General features: G+C 44.2%; 1 protein-coding gene across 1 annotated transcript in view; it reads right to left on the reverse strand.

The window, feature by feature from the left end:
• Window positions 1–20,263, reverse strand: part of LOC122802816 (protein NPAT) — a gene marked incomplete in the record, with an annotated part of 1,438,521 nt that overhangs the window by 1,034,769 nt on the left and 383,489 nt on the right.

The raw sequence follows: 20,263 nt of genomic DNA on the forward strand, positions 1-20,263 counted from the left end.
TTTATCTTGCTTGATGTTACCTCTCTTTACTTCGCTGATGTCCTTCCAGCTGCCATCTGCGTAGTTATTTTTACAGACTTTGTTTCTCAATAACATACTCCTTTACACGGATGCCAAAATCTAACTAAGCTATGCCAGCACACTTACTACTACTTATTTTTCAGCATTTTATACTATTTCTAAATTAACCCTTTACATTTCATATTATTCTTGCAGCTTTTATTCAAGCTAATAATCATGCTAGCAGTAGTTTGAAAAGACAGTATATACTATACAGAACAGAGTATTATTTAATTCTTCTTCATTACAAAAATTTCAGAAGACGACTGGCAGTTGTATACCTGGTTGAGGCTACATTCTGTAGCTACCTTGGGCATGAAAGAGGGAATTAGTACAAAGGGCCATCATATCGTTGTAGAAAATGATGTAAGGAGGCTTAGAAGACAGCACCTGGATCTCAGAAATTCTCCTTACTGAAGTGATGGCGATAACAAAGACCGTCTTCCATGAAAGAAGCTTTAAGTCACAAACACTAGCTGGTTCGAAGTGTTTTTGAGCTCAGCCTGTATGATCCCACGGCAACAAAGGGTCTTTAACTGGACGTCTGTGGGGGAAGCTTCCTTTCAAGAAGGCCTTGCACAATTTGGAGGTTGCAGGGGAACTGAAAACATTACCTGAATGAAAGTTAGGTTAGGTTTCAACCAAAGTTTTATAAGAGAGAAATCGGCTCCTTCTTTGAAAAGAGAGCAAGGAAAAGGATTGCGGATAGAGCTGAAAAGGGGTCAGTGTTCTCTTTGGAGGCCCAGAAAGTAAATCTCTTCCATTTACTCCCATAGACTTTCTTGGTAGCCAGTTTCTGGGAAGCTAGAATAATGTCTTGGACAGGGGAAGCAAGACTGGACCTTCGAACAACCACTAGAAGCGGAGAAACCAAGCAGTCAGTTGAGAGATATCAGATTGGGGTGAAAATCCTCTACCAGGTGAAGGAGGAGGTCTTGGTTTGGGTTCAAGTACCCATGAAGAATATTTCAGGTAAGGCCAAAGGAAGGGGAACCAAATCTGAGGAGGAGGATTACAGAGGTCTTCAGACATTTTGCTTTGGGATCAAAAGGAAGAGGGGGATAAGCGCAGAGGAGAACGGGGGCCTATCATGAATCAGAGCATCCCTCCGGGACTCCCCCAGTGGGTGGGGATCAGAGCAAAGTAGTTGCTACATGTGTTGTTCTGGGGGATGCAAAACCGTTGCAGCACAGTTGGCCCTAGTGGCTGAAGATCAACTCAGCTATTGACTGGTTGAGGGACCACTCGTAAGGAGTCAGGATGGACCTGCTGAGCTTGTCTGGCAAGACACTGGATTCTCCCTGTATGTGAGTTGCAAACAGAAAATGGTCTGAAGACATTGCCAAATCCCAGACATTCATGGCCTCTCTGCACGATGGGTAAGAGCAGGTTCCTCCTGTTTGTTGATGTACCACACCACTGACATGTCTGTGTAAATCACAATAGTTCCTGGAGGGAGAATGGCCTGAAGGGCTTGGAACATAAGGAGGACGGCTCTCATCTCCAGAACACTGAAATGCAACCTCGTCTCTACATGCTTTTGTGTGCCATCTTTCCCTTGAAATGCCCCACCCCACCGCAACTGGGAAGCATCTGTTGTCAATGTGACTAATGGAGAAGGAAGGAGAAATGGTCTGCCAATCGTCAGGTCCGTCCAACAGCAGCCACCATTGGTGATGCTTTCTGCAAAGTGCAGTCAACTTGACAGGAACAGGTACAGGCTTAGTAGGGAATAGACCACTGAGAAGCCAGGGTCCACTGTAGCACTCTCATAAAATACCTTGTTAGAGGGAGGAAGGGAATGGTAGCCGCCATAGATCCGAGAGACTGAAGTGTCAGCCTTACAGGTGAGGAAGACCTCCAAGACAGTTCGAACATGATCTCTCAAAGTCTGAACACGATCACTGGGCAGAGCTGCAATCTGGTTCATTGTGTCCAAGGAAGCTCAGATAAACTCTAAACTCTGAACGAGGGATGGGTTCAATTTGTCAGGTTTATGGCGATACCAAAGAAGTAATCCCTGGCCAGGAATATCTGATGCCTGGTTGGGGCAATGAAGAGCCAGTCATCCACCTGGAATCCTTGCAGTCTCCATTGAGCTGCGACTACTGCCATGCAATTGGTAAAACACCCTTAGGGCTGTGGTGAGTCCAAAAGGCAGAACTTCTTAACACCCGCTGGTTTATCGGACATAGTGCAGCAAAGCACACCACAAAAAAAACAACCCAAACACTATATACTGCAATAACAGCAAGGCAACTATTTCAGAGTATGACAGACCTAATCAAAAACAGCTAAACAAAACAGAGTGACTATAACTATATATATATATATATATTTATACATATATATATATATATATATATATATATATACATATATATATATATATATATATATATATAAAATGCTTGTCGACCAAATAAACTGTCGACCAAATGAACTGTCGACCATGTCATATATATATATATATATATATATATATATATATATATATATATATATATATATTTTTTTTTTTAAACCACTACCACCACTGGAGACAAAGAAAACAAGCCTAAAAACAGCTAGAAGGGGAGAGAGAAAAGTGTGGGCAAAGCCCAACTGCAGAACAAGAAAAAGAAAGGAAGGATTCTAACCCTGCACTGCTAAGGAAGGGAAGGAAAAGGGGGGGGGGGGGGGGGCACTTATCTGAGAAAATTAAAGGAGAGTGTAGAAATACTACTGTCAATAACATGAGAAAACACTCGAGACCCGAAAAACCATGTCTGTCACTGCTGGTGAGATTTGAGGAAGTTAGTGCATTATGGGAAGGGGGAGAAGCTCAAAGCTTGGATTCTAGTCTGTAAAAATGCATCAGAGTCGTATCCGTAACCCAACCATGAGGAGGGATGAAAGAGACATCAGAACAGGATCTTGCTTGTGGATGAAAAGATTTTGTCTGCATCCAGAAAAGTTTCTGGACAGGGGACTTATTGATGGAATCAGCTGATAAAACTTCTGGATATTGAAGAAAGTACAGTTATGTACCTACCATAAATGTAGATGTTCGAGTGTATTCACTGTTGTAGTCATTACAATTGGGTTATCCTTCTGTCAGGCTACCCGCAGTCGGCTGGAGTTCCAAAGTCTAGGTCCGGCGTCGGTTGCTGTTGCCTCCTCCCTGATGTCAGTGTGCCAGGGGTATAAAAGATGCAGCCAACGCCATTTTCTTCAGTTTTTCTTGCCCCAGATGTCAGGTGCCCCTAAAAATGTAGGCTAAATTATGCCAATAAGCATGCATACACAAAAAACAACTTTTCCTTCATCTACAAGCAAATACACCACATAGGTTGCATAGAATAGAGAAGTACAGATAAGTCCCAGCAAGGAAAAGGGGGATGGTGGGAGGGTAACCTGGACTGCAACAGTGAATACACTCTAACATCTACATTTATGGTAGGTACACAACTGTACTATGTTCATCGTGTTTCACTGTTGCAGTCATTACAATTGGGTTGAATCCCAAAGCTAAGGTTGGGAGGCTGGTGCTAAATAGGATTAGGAGAGGCTATCAGGCACTGCAGAACTGCAGTGGCAAAGCCTGTCCTGGATTTAGAGTAGAGAGGTAAGTGATAGAGGCTGCAACTTGGACTTCAGTGCATACTTTTACAAAGCACTAAGATGTCTTTGGTTGGTACTCCTCTGAGGAAGGCTGCTGTTTTGATTGAATGTGGCCTAATGCCCTTAGGCACTGATTTGCCATGCTGAGAACAGCAGAAACAAATGCAGTGGCCTATCCACTTTGAAATAGTCTGCTTTGAGATAAGCTTTCCTTGTGATCCTGCAGCATATACCACTAGAAGTTGTTCAGTCTTTCTGAAAGCTTTGGTGCTGTCCAACTAGAAGTGTAGCTGCCTGTGAATGTCCAAATAATGCAGAACTCTCTCACCCTTATTCTGTGGGTTTGGGTAAAAGGTAGGCAAATGAATTGTTTGATTAAGGGCCACACTGGACACTACCTTAGGCATAAATGTAGGGTTTGTCCTCAGAGAAACCCTGTCGGGATGGAAAATGATAAAAGGTTCCACAGCCATGAATGCCTGTAACTCTGACACTCGTCTAGCGGAGGTTATTGCTAGGAGCAGAGCTGTTTTCCAGGATAAGAATTTTACATCAGCTGCAGAGGCTGACTCAAACGGAGGCAGTGTGAGTTTTTCCAAGACATAATTGAGGTCCCATGCAGGTATTGGTGGTCTCCTTGGAGGTCTTATGTTTTTGGACCCTCTGAGGTACATAGTAATGAATGAGAAAAAATAGGTGGTTCTGTATTGTAATGAGCTGAAATGGCAGAGGCATGAATTTTAATTGATGAAAAGGAAAGGCCTTTATCCAGCATCTCAGTAAAGTATTGCAAAATCTCAGGAATATTTGGAACAATCGTGTCAATACCTTGTGCCTGGTTCCAAGCACAGAATCTCTTCCATTTGTCTGCATAAGATTTTCTGGTGCTAGGCCTCCTGGCCTCCAAAATAACATCCATCACTGCTTTCGAGAGAGGTGTGTCTTGAATGACTACATTATCCGCCATGCTGCCAGGTTTAAGGTCCCGAGTTGGCTGTGCAGTATCTGACTGTCTTGTTGGGTCAATAAGTGAGGAATTTGAGGTAATGTCCAAGCTGGGCATTGAGACAAGCTCTTTAGGATTGGGTACCAGTGCTGGCGGGGCCAGTCTGGAGCAATCAGTATCATTTTTGGTTTCTCTTGTCTGACCTTGAGGAGTACCTTGGGGAGGAGATTAAAGGCATATACTGTTAGTTTTTTCCAGCTGAAAGATAGAGCATCCACTTTCCATGCTTGCTTGTGACAAGTCCTTGTGCAGAATCTCTGTAGTTGGCAGTTGTGAGGGGAGGCAAATAGGTCTATGTCCGGGCATCCCCAGTTCCTCGTTATCATGCTGAAGACTTGTGGATCCAATTTCCACTTGTGGGGATCCATAAGGTTTCTGCTTAGTCTGCCAGAGTATTTATCCTTCCTGGCAGGAATTGTGCTTGCAGATGTACTTGGTAAGTCAATGCTGTGTCCCACAAGTTCATGGCTTGTCTGCAGAGGGGGTAGGAATGTGTGCCCCCTTGCTTGTTTATGTACCACATGACTGTAGTATTGTCCATCGTTATCAGTAGTTGTCCTGGATGAAGTAGATCTTTGAAGGCTGTCAGGGCATTCTGAACAGCTAGCATCTCTTTTTGGTTGATATGTAGATGCATCTGACTTGCGGACCATGTGCCCTGAATACATCTTCCTGCCATATGGGCCCCCCAGGCATAATCTGATGCATCTGTTGTCAATGTCTGCCTGGCTGTGGGTAAGGTGAATGGCTGTCCCGTGTTGTGTTGACAGGCTTTTGCCCACCATCGAAACTCCTGTTGCAGGCAGGGAATGAGGGTAATTATTGTTTCCAGGCTATGGCAATGTTGAGTCCAAACACTTTTTAGATACCATTGAAGTTTCCTCATATGCAGTCTTGCATATGGAATTAGAAGAATGCAGGATGCCATGAAGCCCAAAGCCTGTAGAATTTTTCTTGCAGATAACTGGGTTTTTGTTGCCAACATTTTGAAATAAGTAGGCAGTTGTCTGTGTTTGTCTGGCGTGAGATAAGCCATCTGGGCAGTTGTATTTAAGCTTGCACCCAGGAATATTATCTCTTGAGAGGGTACGAGTTTTGATTTCTTTTCATTTACTGTGTACACTAGACCTGTTAGTAATCTTTTTACAAACGCCAGATGCTGTAGTAGAATGTCCTTGTTCTCTGCTTGAATAAGGCAGTCGTCCAAGTAAGGATATATTTGTATTCCCCTTTGTCTGCAAAATGCAATTACTGGAGCCAGGCATTTTGTGAAGACCCTGGGCGCAGCAGATAAGCCAAAGGGCAGTGCAGAGAATTTGTAGTGCATTGAGCCAGCTATAAACCTGAGGTATCCTCTGCATGACTGTCTGATTGGGACATGCAGGTATGCCTCTTTTAGGTCTAAAGTCACAAGCCAAGCCTTCTTGCCCAGCATGGGCAGAAGCTGCTGCAGAGTTAACATTTTGAATTTTGGAATATCCAGGTAAGTGTTTAGGATAAACAGGTCCAGTATTGGGCTCCAGGCTTTGTCCTTTCTGGGCACCAAGAATAGCCTTGAGTAAAATCGTAGTCCCTGCTCTTGCTGAATGTCTCTCATGTCCATGAGGGATGAAACTTGTTTTTGTGCATCTGCCCATTGATTGCGTGGCAGGTCTGGCATACCGTTTGGCCTTGGCAGGGTGTGAAAGTGGAACCTGTAGCCTTGTGATACGATATTTAAGACCCATTTGTCCTGGGTGATCATGTACCAATTTTTTGGAAAAAAGTGCTAGTTTCCCCCCCAAAGGAGCTGCCAGAAGATAAGTGCTTGGAGCTGGCAGGGGAAAGTCATTGAGACTGTTTTCTGCATGGCTGTGATTTTTCCTCTCCGCTTTTGGAGCACCCCATTGTTTAGGCCTGTATGAGCCTTGGGGCTCTGATCTGCCCCTGGGGCATCTGTATCTGCCTTTTTGTGGCCTGTCTGACACTGGAAAGGACCAATTCTTTGTAGGCCAGTTCCTGCTAATCTAGGAGGCTGTAACTGTAAGAAATCCTTGACTGTTTGCATATATTTAGATTTGTCCTCCATTTTCTTCAATACCTCTTCTGCTTTAACACCAAACAAGGTATCATGTTGTAATGGAGCATCTAATAATTTTGCTTTAACATGATCGGGCAGATTCTGTTCTTTTAACCAAGCATGCCTCCTAATAACAGAACCTGTAACAGCGGCCCTGCAGGAGGCCTCTAGAGAATCAAAACCACATTGCAAAGTATGCTTTCCCACTTGTTCAGCTGCATGCAATAAATTCTGCATTACTTTGTTTTCTGCACATTCAGAATTTGTCAACATTTTCTGTTTAAGCAGCAACATAAGATACTGCTGATATTTAAGCATATGAAACGGACAATTTAAAGCTCTTACAGCCAAGGTAGCAGAAGTATAAATCTTTTTCCCCCATCTGTCCAGGGCCCTTGAATCCCTATCAGAGGGGATAGGGTTTTTTGCAGTGGAAGCCTTGACCCCTTTGGGACCCAGAGAGTTTCTGGGTCAGCAGCAGGGTTTTTATAAAGAAATTTATGTGAATCAGGAACCCTGTAGTATCTGTCTGGCTTAACAGCAGCTGGTGGTAGAGAGTCAGGAGACGAACTGGACTCTGAAAATACATCATCTACAATGTCTAAAACAGGAGGAATAGCAAGGGGCCTGTGCTGAGGTAATAAAAGGAAGTCTCTGAGCCTTTTCTTGGATTCTGAGTAATCTTGGCTCTCCCAGTGGAAATGCAGGGTCCGTCTCCCCAAAAGAATAATCCTTAGGAGGAGAGGCTGAAGGGACAGATTCTTCAGCATCAGAATTCTCATAGGGAGGAAGAGTATACTCCTGTTCAAAAGAGGAATCAGAGGAAATGGAAACCTGATCTGAAGATTCATATTCTACCTCTTGCCTAGGCCTCTTATCAGAAGGGGGATGGGAACCCCTGATCAAAGTAATTAGGTCTTCGGCCATTTTATGCATCTGTTTTTTAGGCATGGAGGCCTGTCCAGGAGAATGCTGTACGTGTTTTTTCGTCTTTAGAGCTGCTTTAGTCTTTGCCCTTGAAGCTGAAGTTGGTTTTACATATAACTGTGTAGGCCTGAAAACACTCTCAGAAGCCGATGCCTGCTCAGCGGTTCCGGACCCATCTAAGGGAATAGTTTCCGAGTGTCCAATACCTTGAGTTTCCAGAGGCCTAGTCGACTCCACGTGGGTGTCGGAAGTGGCCTGTGGCTCTGAGGCAGCGGGTGTCAGGGGCTGTGAAAGTGCCTCACTGAGAACCGGCAACAGGCCTAGCGGAAGCCTCGTCGTCGGTTTTGGACCTCGGATGCCTGTCCTTTTCTTTGCTCTTTTTATAAACTCCGGTAGTCAGCTGTGCCGACGGCATTATATAATTGAATCTTCTGCCAAAGTAATGAAATGCAAAATCGTACCGACGCTTAATAGTGCGTTGGTTAAATCTAGCACAAAACAGACAACTAGCAATGTCATGGTCAGGGCCTAGGCAAGGAATACAGTTGTTGTGTCTTCCGGCTTTTCCCGGTTAGGGGTCGCCACAGCGGAACTCCGGTCCACTAATGATTGGCAGTAGATTTTTATGTGCCAAATTGCTGGCCCTGACGCACAATCTTTAACAAAGGTACACCCATTCACGCATGTCTTCACACAGAAGACGCTCTAGCTAAGAATCGAACAGGATGTCTTACTGTGAGGCGAAAACGCTACCGCAGCACCACCACCGCAGTTGAGGCAAGGAATACAGCAAGAATGAAAATCCTTATGAGGTATTTGCTTCCCACAAAAATACAATTATTAACTTTTTCTGACATCGGTCTGGAGCAAGAAAAAAAGAGTTTCCCCAATGGGGTACTTGGCTTTAATGAAGACTTCGGATCTGAAATTCTAATCTGAAAATCTCAGGAGTCGTCCGACCGGCAATTGCAAACTGCTTTTGCTTCGGGCACCGCGCGGCAAGAAAGACTGAAGAAAATGGCGTTGGCTGCATCTTTTATACCCCTGGCACACTGACGTCAGGGAGAAGGCGATAGCAACTGATGCCAGACCTACACTTTGGAACTCGGGCTGACTGCGGGTAGCCTGCCAGCAGGATAACCCAATTGTAATGACTGCAACAGTGAAACACGAACATCAACCCCATGGACTGGAAGCAGAGCACTAATCTCCAGAGTCTTTTTTTGTTTCCTGCTTGAATGAGGCAACTCTCCAGAAAGGCATAAAAGTGAATGAGCAATGACAGGAGTTAGGCAGTTTGTAAATACCCTTGGTCTCAATACACAAGCCAAACTGCAAGGAAGCAAAACAGTAGTAGTGCCTACGGCTTCAAATCTCAGGAACTGATGGCATGCTTTGGCTAGAGGACTGTGTGGAAAGAAATTCCTTTTTAATATGAAGTCTCCATAATAAAAGGCTCTGTAATGATAACATCTAGAACTCTGGGACTGAAAAATTTGTTTAGTCTACAATGTCCATAATGGGTTATCAGGATCCATCTTTTCTTGGGACTAGAAACAGTCTACAGTAGAACATTGTCATTGTTTTCTTTTCTGGGATTCTCTCACTGGTTCCCCAAGTCATAAGACTTGACTTCAAAAAGGCATCGGGGGTTGCTGATCTTTTGATATTTGGAATGCCTAAGAACTTTGGTTTCTTTTGATATTTTAGCATGCTACCGTTTTATGACATACAGGACTCGTTTGTCCTGTGTAATATGTCTTCCAAGTGTGTTTCAAAGAAGGCTAACCTGCCTCCAACTCTTGACTGGGGTAGGAGGAAGGTAGAGTAGAAGCAAGAAAAGGTTGGTTGAGTTGGGATTCTTGTAGAGATAGGAAGGATGTGCTGTTCTACATCATAAGTGCTTCTCCTTTGTCTGTTGTGGCCTATAGAGAGCAATCAGGCATAGTTTTACTGTCCTTTTGCCACTTATTTATAAAATGGTCTTTTTCCTATTTGGGTTTTAAACATTTCCCGCATGGGATAGAAGGGTTACCTTTTGGCTGGGTAGTTTCTGACATACCTAGGTGCTAGAGAATTAAAAAGGTATCCGACTGCTTAGTTTTCTAGTTCTCCTCTATTTTTTTAAACACCTTTTTTACAGGCTACCTTAGAAATGCTCCTTATTCAAAGGGGCATCTTGGATCACTTCTTTCACATCTCAACATACCTTGTAGCAGTTGCCTTGAAAGACGCATCCACAGTACTGCAGCCACATTTTATGGTGTTCATGCCAACCATGGAACTGAAGCTACAGAGGTCAAGCAAATTCTTTCTAAGGCCCTTATCCTCTAGCCTCTTAGCTGTCTGTTTCAGATGGTCAAGGAGGGACTCTTGGAATTTTAATGTGAGGCTAGCATGTGAAACCCTAATGGCCAAGGTGGCTGAGGTGCAAGTCTTTTTCCCTGACTGGTCACATATTCTGCTATCTCTGCTGTTGAGAATGGGGTTCTTGACCACAGTCACAATAGATCTCTTGCTGGAATCCATAAACATCACTGACTGTGTTACTCACAGGGGCCAACACTTATCATAAATGTAGATGTTGAGTGTATTCACTGTTGCAGTCATTACATTTGGGTTATCTGCTTGCAGTAGCCCTCAGTTGGCCTGATTAGCAAAGTATTGGGTCCTGCGTCGCTTGCTGTTCCTTCTTACATGATGTCAGGTCGTCTGGGGCATAAAACATGCAGCCGATGCCATTACATCAGTTTTTCTTGCCCCTGATGTCAGGTGCCCCCCTAATAGGAAGTAATTAAATATATAAATACAACGCTATACCTCCAACAAAAAAGCAAATACACCAAAAAGCTTTTTGAGCATCGCAAGTGAAAGTAGAGATATAGCTGAAAGAAAAAAAGGGGGATGGAGGGAGGGTAACCAGGACTGCAACAGTGAATACACTCGAACATCTACATTTATCCTAAGTGTACACAACTGTACTATGTTCTTTGTGTTTCACTGTTGCAGTCATTACACTTGGGTAGATTCCTAAAGCTAAGGTTGGGAGGAGGAATTTAAATAACATTAGGACCAGCTATAAGGCCCTGCATGACTGCAGTGGCATAACCAGCTCTGGATTTAGAGAAAAGTGGCAAATGATAATGTTCGGTGAAAGTATGTACAGAACTCAAGGTAGCAGCCTCTAGGATGTCCCTAGTAGGGACTCCTCTGAGAAAGGTTGTACAGGTAGATGCAGCCCTGGTTGAATGGGGTCTGATGCCCTGTAGGATAGGTTTTCTATGATGCTTATAGCAGAAAAGAATGCAGTGGCCTATCCATTTTGAAATGGTTTGTTTTGAAATAGCTTTCCCCTCTGTCCCTGCAGCAAATGCCACCAGCAGTTGTTCAGACTTCCTTTGAGATTTAGTCCTGTCCAAGTAGAATCTAAGCTGTCTGTGCACATCTAAAGAGTGCAATACCCGTTCCCCTTTGCTCTGTGGGTTAGGAAAGAAGGTAGGTAAATGAATGGACTGATTAAGAGCCACACTGAATCCCACCTTGGGCATGAAGAAGGGATTGGTTCTGAGGGACACCCTGTCCGCATGAAAGATGATGAAAGGTTCCACTGCCATAAAGACCTGTAATTCAGATACCCTTCTTGCAGAAGTGATGGCTAAAAGAAAAGCGGTTTTCCAGGAAAGAAATTTTAAATCTGCAGTAGCAGCTGACTCGAAAGGAGGAAGAGTGAGTTTCTCCAAGACAAAGTTTAGATCCCAGGCTGGAGTTGGAGCTCTCATGGGTGCCCTTAAGTTTTTGGCCCCTCTGAGGAACTGCTTGAGTGGATGAGAGAAGAGGGGAGGCTCTGTGCTACAATGAGCTGAAATGACTGAGGCATGAATTTTGATGGAGGAAAAGAACAAGCCCTTATGAAACATCTCAGTCAAGTATTGTAGAATCTGAGGTAAACTGGGCACTGCTGCATTCATTCCTTGAGAATGGTTCCAGGCACAAAATCTTTTCCATTTTGCAGCACAAGATTTTCTGGTACTCTGCCTCCTTGCCTCTAAAATGATATCCATCACTGATTTCCTGAGGGATGGTAAAAGAGAGATTAGGTAATTAGCTAGGCTGCTAGGTTCAGGGTTTGCAGCTGAGGGTGCAGAATCTGGTACTCCTGCTGAGACAACAGGGAAGGAGTCTGAGGCAAGTGCCATGGAGCAGAGCGCAACACACTGCGCAAGAGTGGGTACCAGTGTCAGCGAGGTCAGTCTGGTGCAATCAAAATTGTCCTTGGTTTGTCCTGTTTGATCTTTAGTAGTACTTTGGAGAGCAGAGGCAGAGGAGGAAATAGGTTTTTCCAGCTGAAGGATAGAGCATCCACTTTCCAAGCTAGCCTGTGGGAAATCCTTGTGTAAAATTTGTCCAATTGACGGTTCCGGGGAGAGGCAAACAGATTTGTATCTGGGCTCCTCCATTTGCTTGTCAACATGTTGAAAATCCTTGGTTCTAGTTTCCACTCGTGTGGGTCCATGAGGTTTCTGCGTAGTCTGTCTGCCAATGCATTTAGTTTTCTTGGCACGAATTGAGCTTGTAGATTCACTTGGTAGCTCAAGGCTGTGTTCCACAATGCCATGGCTAGTCTGCAAAGGGGATAAGAATGTGTACCCCCTGCTTGTTTATGTACCACATCACAGTGGTGTTGTCCGTCTTTACCATTACTTGTCCTGGAAGAATGTGGTCCTTGAAGGCTGTCAGTGCATTCTGTACAGCTAACATTTCCTTTTGATTTATGTGCAGGTGTATTTGACTTGGGTTCCATTTGCCCTGAATGCACTTCCCTGGCAGGTGAACCCCCCCATGCATAGTCTGATGTGTCTTGTTAAAATTTGAGCGGTAGGGGGTAGTGTGAATGGTAGTCCTCTGTTTTGGTGGCAGGCCTCTGCCCACCAAAGGAACTCTAGCCGTAGGCAAGGTATGATTGGAATCCTTGCTTCTAGATCCTGTGAATGTTGAAACCATAGGCTTTTGAGATACCGCTGTAGTTTCCTCATATGCAGCCTTACATACGAAATTAGAAGAATGCAGGAGGCCATGAACCCCAAAGGCTTGAAGTATTTGTCTTGCAGATAGCTGGGTCTTTGTGGCCACTTGTTTGAAGTAAGTCGTCAAATGAATCCGTTTCACTGGCGTGAGGAAAGCCATCTGGGAAGTTTTATTCAAGCTTGCTCCCAGGAATAAAATTTGTTGACAGGGTACCAGGTGTAATTTCTTTTCGTTTATGGTGTACCCAGACAACTCAGGACCCTTTGAAATAAGGCCAGATGATTCAAAAGTATGTCCTGGCTTTCTACCTAAATTAGACAATCGTCCAGGTATGGGTATATCTGAATATTTCTTTGCCTGCAAAATGCAATGACTGGAGCTAGGCACTTTGTGAATACCCTGGGTGCAGTAGATAAGCCAAAGGGCAGTGCAGAGAACTGATAGTGCATGTAACCTGCTTTGAAGCGTAGGTATCTTCTACAAGACTCCCTGATTGGGATGTGCAGGTATGCTTCTTTTAAGTCTAGTGTTGCTAACCATGCATCTTTGCCTAGCATAGGAAAGCAGCTGGTGAATCTTCAGCATTTTGAATTTTGGAATCACCAGGAAGGTGTTTAGAGTAGAAAGGTCCAGTATAGGAAGACATGCATTGCCTTTTCTGGGTACCAGGAAAAGTCTTGAATAGAAACCTTGTCCCTTTTCCTCTTCTGGTACCAACTGAATAGCCTCTATGTTTGAGAGAGAGACAGAGTACTTGACTTTGGGCCTCCGCCCACTGATTTGGGGGTAATGCTGGCCACCCGCTTGGAGGTGGTAACATGTGGAAGTGAAATCTGTATCCTTGGGACACTATATTTAAAACCCATTTGCCCTGGGTAATGAGTTCCCAGTTTTTGGCCTGCAGACCAATCTTTCTGCCTAAAGGAGCATTCAGTTGGGAAGTGCTTGGAAATTTTAAAAGCAAGTAATTGAGACAGTTTTTCATGGGGGGAGGGGGGTCTTACTACCAGATTTGGGTGTGGGAACCCCCCACTGCTTAGTCTTGTGTCTCCCTTGGGACTGAAACCTGGGGTTTCTGCTGTGTCTGGGTTTCGCTTGAGAAGACCTGGAAGCGGCCGGAAAGGACCAATTCATAGAGGGCCAATGCCTACTAAATTTAGGAGGCTGAACTTGTAAGAAATCTTTGACAGTTTGCATAGATTTAGCTTCATCTTCCATCTTTTTAAGAACTTCCTCAGCCTTGTTGCCAAACAGGCGGACCTGATTTAAGGGAACATCCAACAATTTAGCTTTAACATGATCAGGCAAAGATTGCTCCTTAAGCCAAGCATGACTTCTGAGCACAGACCCAGAAACAGGAGCCCTGCAAGAGGCCTCTAATGAATCAAATCCACATTGCAAAGTATGTTTTCCAACCTGTTCAGAAGACTGCATTAAATCCTGTAATTATTAATCTTTCAGCACAGTCAGGAATAACATTATTTTCTGTTTAAGCAATCCAATAACATGTTGTTGATACTTTAACATATGAAACTGGCAGCTAAAGGCCCTAATGGCCATGGCTGCAAAGGTGTAAGCCTTCTTTCCCCATCTATCCAGCGCCCTGGAGTCTCTATCAGAGGGGGTAGGATTTTTAGAAGTAGAAGCCTTAATGCCCTTGGGTCCCTGTGAAATAGACTCTGGCTCCACAATAGGATTTTTAAAAAGGAACTTGTGTGAATCAAGAACCATGTAAGATCGGTCAGGTTTTCTGGGAGTAGGAGGCAAGGAATCAGGAGCCAAACTAGATTCTGAAAAGGCATCATCAACAATGTCCAGTACAGGAGGTATAGCTAAAGACCTATGCTGAGGCAGGAGTAAGAAATCCCTAAGCCTCTTCTTTGAATCAGAAAAGTCCTGGCTTTCCCAGTGGAAATGTTCCCTTAGAGTATGTAAGGTCTCACCAAAAGAAAAATCCTCTGGACGGGAAGCAGAGGGAATAGAGTCCTCTGCATCAGAATCCTCATAAGTAGATAAGGGCAAATCCAGATCATCAGAAGAATCAGAAAAATCAGAATCCTGGTCAGAAGATTCATAAAAAACTTCAGTCCTAGGTCTCTTTGAAGGGGAAGGTTGGCTTCCCCTGATTATAGTTATAAGATCTTCAGCCATTCTTATTTGTTTTTTAGGCCTAGAGGCCTGAGCATGCGGTCTGGGCATCGATTTCTTAGGCATGGTTCGAGATTTTGACCTAAATGAATATGGAGGCGTTGGTTTAATATGCAAGTTCATAGGCCTGAATACACCCTCAGAAGCCGGTGCCTGCACAGCGACTCCGGACTCATCTAAGGTAGAGACATCTGCAGGTTCCACAATTGAAGCAACTCATGGCATAGTGGACTCCGAATGGGTGTCAGTAGAGGCCTGCAAGTCAGAAGTAGCGGGTATCAGGGGCTGCAAAAGCGCCTCAGAGACCGATGAGCTGGCGACTGGCTTAGGAGAAGCATCGTCAGCAGTTTTGGACCTTGGCGGCCTGTCTCTGTCTTTATCTTTATGTTTTTTCGGAATCCCAGTAGTCGGATGACTAACCGACGACATTTCATAGGTTGGTACTAGGCTATCAGCCCTTGGGCCTATACAAGCCTAGCCATAACGGTTCCCTGGCTATTTCTTCCCACATTATTTACTGGATAATAAAACAGAGAACCGAAATATTTAGAGGCAAAGACATACCGACAAGGTACATCGTGGTCAGGGCCTAGGCAAGGAATACAGTACAAATGAAAATCTTTGTGAGGTAATTGCATTTTACAAGAAATGCAATTATTAACTTTTAATGACATCGGTAAGGAGCAAGAAAACGTTTCCCCAACGAGGTACTTGGCTTAAGTTGAAAACTTTGGTTCTGAAACTCGAAAACGAAAATTTCAGGAATCGGCCGACTGGCACTTGCAAACTGCTTCTGCTTAGGGCACCGCACGGCAAGAAAGACTGATGTAATGGTGTCAGCTGCATGTTTTATATCCCTGACGTCATGTAAGAAGGGACAGCAACTGACGCAGGACCCAAGACTTTGCTAATCAGGCTGACTGAGGGTTACTGCAAGCAGATAACCCAAATGCAATGGCTGCCACAGTGAAACACAAAGAATATCTAGGCTACCACCATTCAGATGGGTAACAACCAGATAAGCTAAAGGAATATTTTTAAAGGTATTTAGCTTTGTCCTTCACCTGATTAAAACCTACTCAGGCTTCTAAGAAGGTTGAGGATGAGAGTATGGTTTGAAAAAGGTATTTTCAACTACATCCTTCAATGCCTGAAACATAAGAAGACAGTCAGATTAGGCTTAACTTATCCCTAATAATTATAGATACCTTTTGGGAATAATCTACTTTCTTTAATCCCCATTTCATGTTCTCATTAATAAGAATAAGGCTCTGAGCATAGATGAGATATTCAGGTGGACAGGCTGAAGAAAAAGAAGACTTTCTTATCTGTATTATACTATAAGAGCGAATACATTTGTCTGGACCAAGTACTAGACTCCATATTTTCCTAATATTAACTTGATGAAGGGTCTGGTGAAGGAGCTCTTCTTCTCTTAGAGTAGGGCGATATACCTGAAGTTGCAGGTTCTGCAGAAAGGATATTAAGGACATTACCACTCTGCCAGGCAACCACAAATTCCTTTCCAAATATTCTATACGTCTAGTAGGCTGGCGCAGGCATTGTGGGAGAATATCATTCCACAACAATGTACTCTGCAGATTCTGATGGCTTAAAAATTGGCTTAAATTCAGATATTTCCACTGGCTGACCTGAGAAAGAACGTCCCTACAGAGGAAGGGGTGGGGATAAGGTAGGACTGTGCATTCCCCTGAGGCCTGCACCAAGCACTGGACAAGGGGAGATGTCTAAGAACTGTCATCCATCTCTGATACAGCAATAATTTCTAGTGAAACCTGGCATGATACCAGTAGTGGTACTTTAGTAACAGCCACCAGCACAGCTTTGACAGTGGGAAGCACAGGAGAAACAGTTAATGGAACCAGGGGCATACCAGACTTCACTCTTCACAGCAGGAGTCCTCAGGATTCTGCAGAACTGATGGGACTCTCTATGGCCTCAAAAACCTTGCCAATTTCTAAAGATAAACAATAGTTATGTACTTACTATAAATTAGTATCCAAGTGTTATCCTATTTCATTATTTATCACGTCTGTGTCTTGGATCCAATGTCAGACCTAATCCAGCACTTTACAGAGTAGATTCAAGGCTCGAGCTTCTCCCACTCCCATAATCCCTTTCTACCTTCAAACCCTCATATCAAGTTTGCTGAACAAGGACAGGAAACCATCAGGGCACCCGACTATCCAACTAGATGCAGACAATATCATTAAAACTGAGAGAGGCGGTAGCTCAATGCCCCGAAACCTCAGCCTCTCCAGAACCACCAGAAACATAGAAGGGGGAAGGAAGGAAGGCGGGAGGTGATAAATAGTGAAATAGGATAACACAGATACCAAGTTATGATAAGTACATAACTACTGATCTGATGTTATCCATTTCATTATTCATCATGTCTGGGTCAGAATCCCCGGCTAAAACCTCAGCCTCTCCAGAACCACCAGAAACATAGAAGGGGGAAGGAAGGAAGACGGGAGGTGATAAATAGTGAAATAGGATAACACAGATACCAAGTTATGATAAGTACATAACTACTGATCTGATGTTATCCATTTCATTATTCATCATGTCTGGGTCAGAATCCCCGGCTACAAAGAACCCAAAGAGGCCCTAAGGAAGAAGGTACCTGAGCACTGTGGAACCAAAAGACAGTCTGCCTCTGGAGATCACATCTAGTTTATAAACGAGCAACAAAAGTGTGAGGGGTGAACCAAGTGGCTGCAGCACAAATTCCATCTAAGAACATCCTGGTGGTAAAGGCCAAAGTAGCAGCAACTGATCTAAAAGGATGCCCCTTAGAAAAATGAGACAGCTCAATTTTTCTCAGAGTTTTTGTTTGTCTTTTCCCGGTTAGGGGGTCGCCACAGCGGAACTCCAGTACGCTAATGATTGGCAGTCGATTTTTATGGTGCTGAGTTGCCAGCCCAATGCCCAACCTTAAGCGAAGGCACGCCCATTCACGCATGTCTTTCGGAGGCCACTCGACCGCGGAGAGGACATGCAGACTCCACAGAAGGAAAGAAAATACAACTAGAGATACATTTAGAAATCATTAATTTAGAAACCACCTGGCCAATGTCAGATCTGATCTCAGATGCTTTATGTTGGGCTACTCCTGTTCAAGGAAAAAGACAAGAATAACTGGTCAGATTTTCAGAAGGATTTAGTCCAATATAAAGAAAATCCCAGCTGTCGATGTACGTCTTAAGGTATGGAGAAGATATTTGCCTTTATTAGAGTGATTAGGCAAAAAAACAGGCAACTGGATATCTTGGTTAAGATTCTTTTTAATAGCTACTTTAGGCATAAAAGAGGGGCTACCTTGTAAAGTCACTCTGTCCTTATGAAAAACAGATATGAAGATATGGCTGCTTAGAAGATAAGGTCTGCAATTGAGAAACCATTTTGGCCGAAGTAATGGCTACCAGAAAAGCATTCTTCCATGAAAGATATTTGGAATCACAGGAATGAGCAGGTTCAAATGGACTTTTGGTGTGAGATTGCAGCATCAATGTCAAATCCCAAGGAGGAGCAGGATCTTTGACTTGAGGCCCAAGAAGGAAGATGCCCTTCATGAAGGCCTTACATAACCTATAGGAAAAGGTGGGTCCAGAATTGGCATGAAAATTAGAAATGGCCCAATTGCAATTTTATAGTCGAAAAGCTGGCACCTTCCTGAAACAGGGATGTTAAGAGAAGGATATCTGGAATAGGAACTGAAAAAGGGTCCAGATTCTGTTCCGCTGCCCAAAAGGAAAAACGCTTCACTTATTATGGTAGACCTTTTGAGCAAAAGATTTCTGCGAGGCAAGAATAATTTTCCTGATGGGAGAAGGCAGCCTGAACTGCTTTTCTATGATGAGAAGAGCAGAAAGCACATAGTCAGGCAAAGTGACTAAAGTCTGGGAGGTGGTTCTGACAGGTGAGAGATGAGATCTGGAACAGGATCCAGTATCCAGGGAGAATACTTGAGATGAGACTTGAGGAAAGGGAATCACAACACCTGACGAGACCAGAAGGAAGCAATGAGCATCATGGAACTCCTCAGTCTGAAGGCTTTCTGAAGTACTTTGGGGAGTAGGGAAGGGGAGGGGATGGTAAGCATAGAGGAGACCACGGGGCCAATCATGTACAAGAGCATCCCTCGGGGACTGCCCCTCTGGGAGAATCAGGGGAAAGTACCAGCTGCATTTGGTGTTCAACAGGGATGCAAAAAGATCGCAGCAAGTTTGGCCCCAACAGATGAAAATCTGAGATGCCACTTGTGCGGAGTCAAGATAGATCGGCTGAGCTCGTCTGCTAAGACGATGGACTCCACGGGTATGTGCATTGCAATGAGAAAGACTCAAAGAGATAACCTATTCCCACACTGTCATGGCCTCTCTGCACAATGGGTACGACCGTGTTCCCCCCCTTGCTTGTTTGCATACCATACCACCGACATGTTGTCTATATTAATCGCCACCATTCCCACAGGAAGCCAATCCTGAAAGCCTTGCAACGAGAGGAGTACCCTCATCTCGAGGACATTTATGTGCAATTTGGTCTCCGAGGGAGACAACATGACTTGGATGGTCCTGCCCTGAAAATGACCACCCCCACCCCAACAGGAAAGAGTCAGTAATCACGGTGGCCATGGGCAGTGGAACAGATACCGGTTTGCCCAGAAAAAGATCTTCCCACTGAAGCCACCACTGCAGGTGCCGTCTGAAAATGACAGTCAACAGAATAGGCATGGACACTGGATGAGAGAGAACAGACCACTTCCTCTCCAATTCAGCTGGTGAATCTGGGAATCTTGAAGCAATGTTACAACTGCCTCATGTACACAGACAACCCTCTCCTCCTCCCAACAAATACAAATATATGTGAGAGATGCAACCATATAGCCAAACTGGAGGCTGAGCTCTCTCGACTCAGTACTGGCATAACCAGTCAGGAGGAGAAGGAAACCACACACTCCACAAATCCCGTCTCACATAGACCTACCACAACTGCAAACCAAACACACAAAAACATACTTGGAGGCACTAAATAAAAATCTACCAAAGCAACAGAGACCTCCAAAGCATACATCCAAGCAACCACTACCTCAAAACAAAACACATGCAACACATAGTTCACAAAGTCAGTGTGCCAAACAAGTCACAGCCCTTAAGGCTAAACAACATACCTGACACACTTGTAATAGGTGACTCTATAGTCAGACACACTGACGTCCCGCTCACCAGGCTGAACAAGGAAAAGGTCACAGTAAGCTGCCTTTCGGGCACTAGAATCCGCCACATAACACATGCACTCAGGTCACTCCAAAGCAGGTACAAATATGACTCAGTCATTGTCCATGCTGGTGTGAATGACGTGAGACGTACCTCCCTGGACTACATGAAGAGAGACATAGAGGAGCTCTCTGA

This window comes from Protopterus annectens, chromosome 5.part0 (assembly GCF_019279795.1).
Source record: "Protopterus annectens isolate FY-2018-M chromosome 5.part0, PAN1.0, whole genome shotgun sequence".
Lineage (NCBI taxonomy): Eukaryota > Metazoa > Chordata > Ceratodontiformes > Protopteridae > Protopterus > Protopterus annectens.